General features: G+C 35.5%; 1 pseudogene; it reads left to right on the plus strand.

The window, feature by feature from the left end:
* The first annotated feature begins 1,195 nt into the window (after positions 1-1,195).
* Positions 1,196-6,164, plus strand: LOC142617874 (F-box/kelch-repeat protein At3g23880-like; annotated as a pseudogene).
* Positions 6,165-7,000: the final 836 nt, after the last annotated feature.

Genomic DNA, 7,000 nt, shown 5'->3' on the forward strand with positions numbered 1-7,000 from the left:
CTAGTCGAGTTGGATCGATGAGCAGTGATGAGGGGTAGCATGTGGAGGCACCTTGCTATACATGGTGCCCCAAGGCCATGGCAGAGGTGGGCCATGGTGGGCAAATATGGATTTTGATGATGAGCAGTAGTAGGTGGTGCCCCTATGTGATGGTGCATGGCATTGGTGACTTAGTTGCTGGTTTCTTGTGTGTGGGCTTGGTGGCTTGAGTGCAAGGCAAGGCTGGGCTATTGTGATGATTAAATGTTGTGTGCAAGGCATTGAGCTAGATGGGGCTGGCTGAATGCATGAACAAGTGCTAGTAGGCTAATGACAGTTACTTTGTGTGTTGCATGTGGGCATGCTGTGTGGGCATGCTGTGTGGGCTGTAGTGCTAATGGGAGGCCTTGAGCATGGGCCAAGCATCCCCAAAATTTGTGGGAACATGTTGTATGGGCTACTGGAGGATGGGCAGAGGCCTTATGGTCTGTTGAGACATGGGCTGTGCATGTGCAGTGGCAATTACCAGGTAGTTACCAAACAGTTTCTAACTTTCCTGATGATTAGACCTACTGTGTAGGGGTTGAAAACGTGGAGAGCAGACCAAAAAAATATCAGTTGAAGGTATTCTAAGTTAGAACACAAGTGGCAGATTGTCCAAGACCCAGGTTGTTACTAGGTAGTAACTGTCATAGCAATTAATTCTGTGTATTTAACACTAAGGCTGTTGGGGGTGTCAACAGCAGAGTGTATTTTGGCCTTGTGAAAATTCTGTGAAATTTTCTAGGATTGTAAAAGGGTTTCCTTTGTACTTGAGATTAAGGGTTCGTTTTGAAGGGGGAGGAGAGAAAACTTGTGGGCTCCACCACTTTTCTCTCCCCTTCTCTCTCTCAACCAAACAATAAAAAATGACATTTTTCACCCTATTTTCCTCTCCTTATTTTCCATTCTCCCTATTTTCACTCCAACTAAACATACCCTAAGTAATAAAAGTTGAGGGTGGAGTCTTTGTCAATATTGTGTGTGCTATGTGTTTAAACATCTCTATATAATTTGTTCTTAGTTTTATTGTAGTAAGTGTGTGGTGTTGGCTAAGATTAAGTCAGGACTGAGGGTTATCACTGGTAAAAAATTTAATTGGAAAAAATGACCTTGTGCCACTCATTAACACGAATGGCCACTCCTGCTTCCACCACTTTTATTCCCACGTGACCCTCACATGATCGAATTATCAAAACCATCCTCACTGGTTAGAGTGTCAGACCCGTTGAATTTAAAATCAAAATCCCCAAAATGAAATTTCGAACCGTAACCCAAGATGAAATCCTTCTGTAACTCACCCATGTCCATACCTTGATTTCTTTGCTCTTTAAAGAGTGAAGGGACAAATCAAAATTTGAGGAACACAAGTACTGGGTACTCGATTTCTTTGCTCCTTTTTAGGTTTTTAGTTTTTTCACAGAATTAGTGATTATGGTATAAAACTCAATTATCGGTTATTTATTTATCAATACAATTATGGGTTTGCTGTGGAGGTATAGGAAAATCTTCCCAATAAATTTTGAATAGTGTAGGTTTTTCAAATTGAGGTATAAACTTTGTTAATTGTGTTAAATTGACCAATTGGAGGTTTTCAGTGCAATAGGGTTGAATTTTGTGAAATCCTAATTGAAGTGGACCAAGAATTATGCTTCTTTAAGTTGATGAGAAAGCATAGAAAATAAACTACTGTGAATTCTATGATTAAATATATGATGTAGGATGTCTCTGTGTGTATGTGAATTCTTAGGATTAAAATATTTACCTTATTGGCAAAAAATTTGGGACTGAACATGTACTTAAACTAAATTGGGGTCTGCTACATTGGGTTATTTATTTATTGTTTCGACAAAGCAAGTTTGATGGAATGTTAGTTTATTGGTACTGAACATGTGCTCTATAGGTTAAACTTGAATAGTATAACATCTTATTGGAACTGAACATTTGCATTACTTTGGAGTGTGTCAAGGGTGTCTATTGGTACTGAACTAATCAAAGTTATGTTATTTTAATAAGCCAACTAACATTGTAAACTCTCAATTGCAGGTTCATTGCAAGTGTAAATTTTTTCAACTTAATGATGAGATATGTAAGCACGGCAAGGTGCTTATTCCATAGCAAAGACAGAGAGATTGTCTGTCTTTCTCTCTCTTAAATAAGTCTTCTTTTCACAGAAACCTCTCACTGCACTTGCCATTCAGCTAGGTACTTCTCTTTTTCCCTCTCGTTTCGTCCATTTGATTGCTCAGACACTTCTAGAAATGAGTGAACCGCGTGGACAACCACCAATTCTTCGACGGAGGAAGAATCATGTCCCAGATGACATCATACTCGACAACATCCTTACAAGGGTACCGGTGAAATCATTGATGAGATTCAGGTGCATATGCAAATCCTGGGAGTCCTCAATTACCACTCCTAATTTCATCTCCACCCACCTTAACAACAAAAACAGAGATCTCCATCATGATAATAATGCTAGTTGTTATGTGATACATGTGCCATGGCATCCTTTTTCTTCTAACAGACTGGTCTGTACGGTTGCAGTTGACTGCACCTTTGATAGGATTTATGAGACTGGAATTCCTTCTGATTTTGGGCTTGTCAAAATAGTCGGTTCCTGCAATGGCTTATTGTATCTCACTAGTTTTAATCCCAGTATTGATGAATATTTGTGTTTTTATCCCAGTATTGATATATATTTGTAAAACCCCAGCATTAGAAAATTCAAGAAATTTCCTGATACTTGCTTAGGACAGTTAAGGTGTGTTAAACTTGGATTTGCGTATCATTCTGAGAATAATGACTACAAGGTTGTCAGGATTTCATTATCTCCTTTGTATGAACATGAGATTGAGGTGTACACTTTAAGTTCGGATTCATGGAGAAGGTATGAAATTTTGTTACCAACCAATGTATTGATCTTGGATATAAGTTTTTATTGTCCAAACCCATTGGTTAGTGGAGCCTTGCACTGGATGGCATATATATATGGAGAGAATCACAGGACAGAAGCTATTATGGCATTTGATGTCAATAGTGAGAAATTCAGAAAGCTAGAACTGCCTGATAATTCTATGATTTCTAATGATAGATGTCTTGCATTATTCAAAGGGAAATTGGCTTATATTGAATGTGGACATATTCAACCATGTGGCTTCCAATACTCCATATGGGTGATGAGGGAGTATGGTGTGGTTGAGTCCTGGCATAAAATTTTTGTTGTACCATTTCTCCAAGTAACTTCTTGCATTGCCTTTACTGAGTATGGTTCACTTCTGGTTCAGTGCATCGATCATCAAGTAAAGAACAAGGAATTTAAGTTTCTTTTAATTGACACTGAAAATCTACATGAGAAGGAACTTGATATCCAATTTCCTTCAATCGTAACTAATTTCATGGACAGCCTTGTTTTACTTGATGGAGCAAACGTGGTATCTTACTAAACAGATGGTGGCATGCATATAAGAAGTGAAGTCATTTGAGGTATGGATGATTTGAAACCCTTGTTATTCCTTTAAATTTAGTATTAGGCTTGATAGTATTGCTAAAAGCTTGATTTTTATCCTAGTTCACATTATCCTTTTGTGGCTATTATAAATTAGTATTTTTGTATCTATATGTGAATGGTTGTTGTGGTAAGACGGTTGTTATTCCTTTAGTGTTACAGAGAGCTAGATTATAGCTCTCCTGACTTCAGTTTAAAGGAAGAAATGACCACAAAAAAACATAACTGAATAAAAGAAGCTCTAAAACTGAGAACATTGAAAAGGAGTAAGAAAGTCCTTGTATAGTGACCAGGATGCCATTCCAAGCTACATGGTCTTTGTTGGTTTGTGAACTACATTGAACCTTAAATATTAACAATAAAAAGCTAATTTATATAGCAGAGAGTTGGTTCCAAGACAAGCGATCTTACTATATCATCCTCTCTTCTTTCCTCTATGTGATGTATCTTGATAACGAATGCTATTTTATCATGCTTAACTGGGTTCAATCACATGTTTATTTTCAACGGATGTGTATCAACATGTTTAGGTGGTGAAATGTTGTGTTTCTGTTAGTACTATTGTTCTTTATGCTAAAAAAACATGCTATGGTCTATTCTAATAAGAAATTTGTTCACTAAACTGCAGTTTTGAGGTTGTTGAAAATAGCTGAAGTTCTTTTTTTAGTTAAAGGCTCTTCGATAGGATGTCTGCTATAGGCTGCTTCCCCCCCCCCCCCCCCTTCCTTTTCACTGATCCCTTTCTTTCTACGACTTTAATCATGCTGTAAATTTTTCTTTCTTGAAGGTTCTTTACTATATCTCCAGTGCACTAAAGTTGTACCTAATTTTTATAAATAAATCTGTACTTCAAAATAAATAAATAACGAATCATTTTGATGCATCCTCACTCTCGCTTCATTTTACACTGTTACGGTTAACTAATGTGTTTTACAAATATTGCTCAAATCTATTTAAAAGCCCAAAGTTTTAGGTCATCAAGCCTCTTTTATGTTTTTTATTTTTTTATTTTTTATAAAAACCTTGGTCTTATTTGTTGCAACTCCGCATATAGTTTGACCCTTGACTTCTTACTAATACCCCAAACCATCCTATCTTAAAACCTCTGTTGCCGTCCTGAAAGTTATTGTGACTTGTTTCTGCACAATTTGTTAGACTTCTTTCCTACAAACCCTGATAATTTCAGGGTTTAGAGCTTGTATTTGAACATAATATCAGTCGTTGAAGTTATATATAATTTTTATTTATTTATTATATATTTGGTAGGATTTGAAACTTTTGGTGTCCGCTCCATGATGTTGCTCTTCATTATACAATCAAGACATCAATTGGTTCTTTTTGGTGTAGCCAGAATTAGAACCTAGGTTCCTTATTTAATGATAATAAACTAGTTGGGCTAACTGGAATCCACTGAAGTTATATATAGTTAGTTGTTGACAATGTAGATTTTTTGTTAGACACTTAAATAATTACATTAACCTTCATGTTTGCTATCAGAGACCATATATTGCTTGTATAATAGCCCTAATTATCATAATTCTTTAACATTAAGTCACTTTAAGCATAACTAAAGGTCAGAAAGCTTTGATTTTGATTGTTCCTGCACACAAGCCCATAATGGTAAATATAGAGATCAGAGAGAGATTATGAGAGAAAGAAGCTCATGAGTGGTGGGGAGCAGTTGGTATGTGGAGAGTGCCTGCTACGCAATCTGAAGATTTTCTATGTGTGTGTGTGTGCAGTGGTTGGGAGAGAATTGTGGACTAACTGAGATAAGATGAAAAATGGACAGAAAATAACTTAGACCAAAAAGAGTAGAGACTTGAGTCACCCTCACCATGTCGTTTAAGCTTTCCCGCTGCATTTTATTACACCACAAACAAAGAGGATCATTTTTATATATCAAAATTTTGTAGAGCAGGTTGATGTGTACATCTTTTTGTATTAATAAAACCAGGCCTCATATTATCTTAATTTGATGTCCTTTGCTTATTCTAAAGTTAAAACGAACACTTTTAACAATAATATAAATGGATAGATTTTAGCAGAACAACAAGAAATTTTACTGCCAAACAATGGATTTTATTAACTTGTTCATAAGTATTTTGATTTTTGCTTCCCCCGCAAATGACAGTTGCATCTTCAGTTAAATTCTCACATTAGCAACCTGGTGTGGTTTATTGAAGGATGAGCAAAGGAAATAAACAATGATAGGATCCCTGTGATGCAAACTAGTAGCTGTAGTTTATACATGCATTCTCTAATTTTGATTAAAGTTTCCAGATAGTATGAATTTTATTTGCCCACATTGAAAACTTTATGTTTTGCACTCATTTTTGCAGGAGGAAATGCTTGGACTTTCGAATATCACGAACTATCTACTTTCACATTGAAGTTTCTTCTTCTAAGATATTTGTGTGCGTGGATGGATGCTGATAAATGCCATATACCAGTTTACTGGATTTTCTATTATTTCAGGGTTTTTTTTTTTTTGGTATTATTTCTTAATTTTAAGAGCTAGCTTTTTTTAATAATATCTGCATGTTACTCTTGTATTTACAATGTTCTTGGGTTGCATACCTTTCTTAGTTCTTTTTATTTCGATTATTATTATTTACCAAAAACAGTCCTTCATACTTGCCTTCATTTTGCTTTTGAGATGCATGACCATATAAACTGGGAATTTTTTATTCCATCAATTTTCTTTACCATTTAAATTGGGAATTTTTATTCACGTGGTGCTGGATGAATTTACCATCAGGAAAAATGGTGGAAATGGATTTTGACTTGCAATAGCAAATTTGGTAGTCATACCGGCATCTTTAGTTGCTTTGTTATTGTAAAGTAAGGTGATTCTTCTTCTTCTTCTTTTTGTTTATAGATGAGTAAATACACAGCTCATGGACCCACATGGGATTGAACCTTTGAGTGTCAAATGCTCTGCTATCGCTGAATTTCTGTGAATGTTCTGTTATGTTCTTTGATTATTTTATACACTATACAGTGTAATTGTTGAATGTTATGTTTTTTATTGGATTTATATGCACAATACTGTATTGCTGAATTTGTGTCATGATCTTGTTTTAGTGTGAGACAATTTGGAATAATTTTATTTGAAAATTGGTGTTGTTTTAATCTTATGGAATAAAATGGAAATGGAAAAGGAAATTGGCTCTTGATTCTAATGCTGTTTAGATTCTGTCACTTTTGCTATTTTTATAAACTTAATCTACATATTTATATTTTGATTCATTATTACATTAAATATGACTTCACCATGGTTTGACCTCCAGTTGAATCCTGGACTGGGCTTAAAATCATGAATCTATTTATTTTTGGTTCTTGAAATGTATGGTTTCAATGCTAAATTCTTTATCTCCCATTCACAATTTTTATTCCCCGTACAGATGACCGTGATTTCTTTTGTGTGGGGGGGAATCTTGATCTGCTTCATTATCTTCACTTGTGCTTTGC

Source organism: Castanea sativa, chromosome 11 (genome assembly GCF_040712315.1).
Source record: "Castanea sativa cultivar Marrone di Chiusa Pesio chromosome 11, ASM4071231v1".
NCBI lineage: Eukaryota > Viridiplantae > Streptophyta > Magnoliopsida > Fagales > Fagaceae > Castanea > Castanea sativa.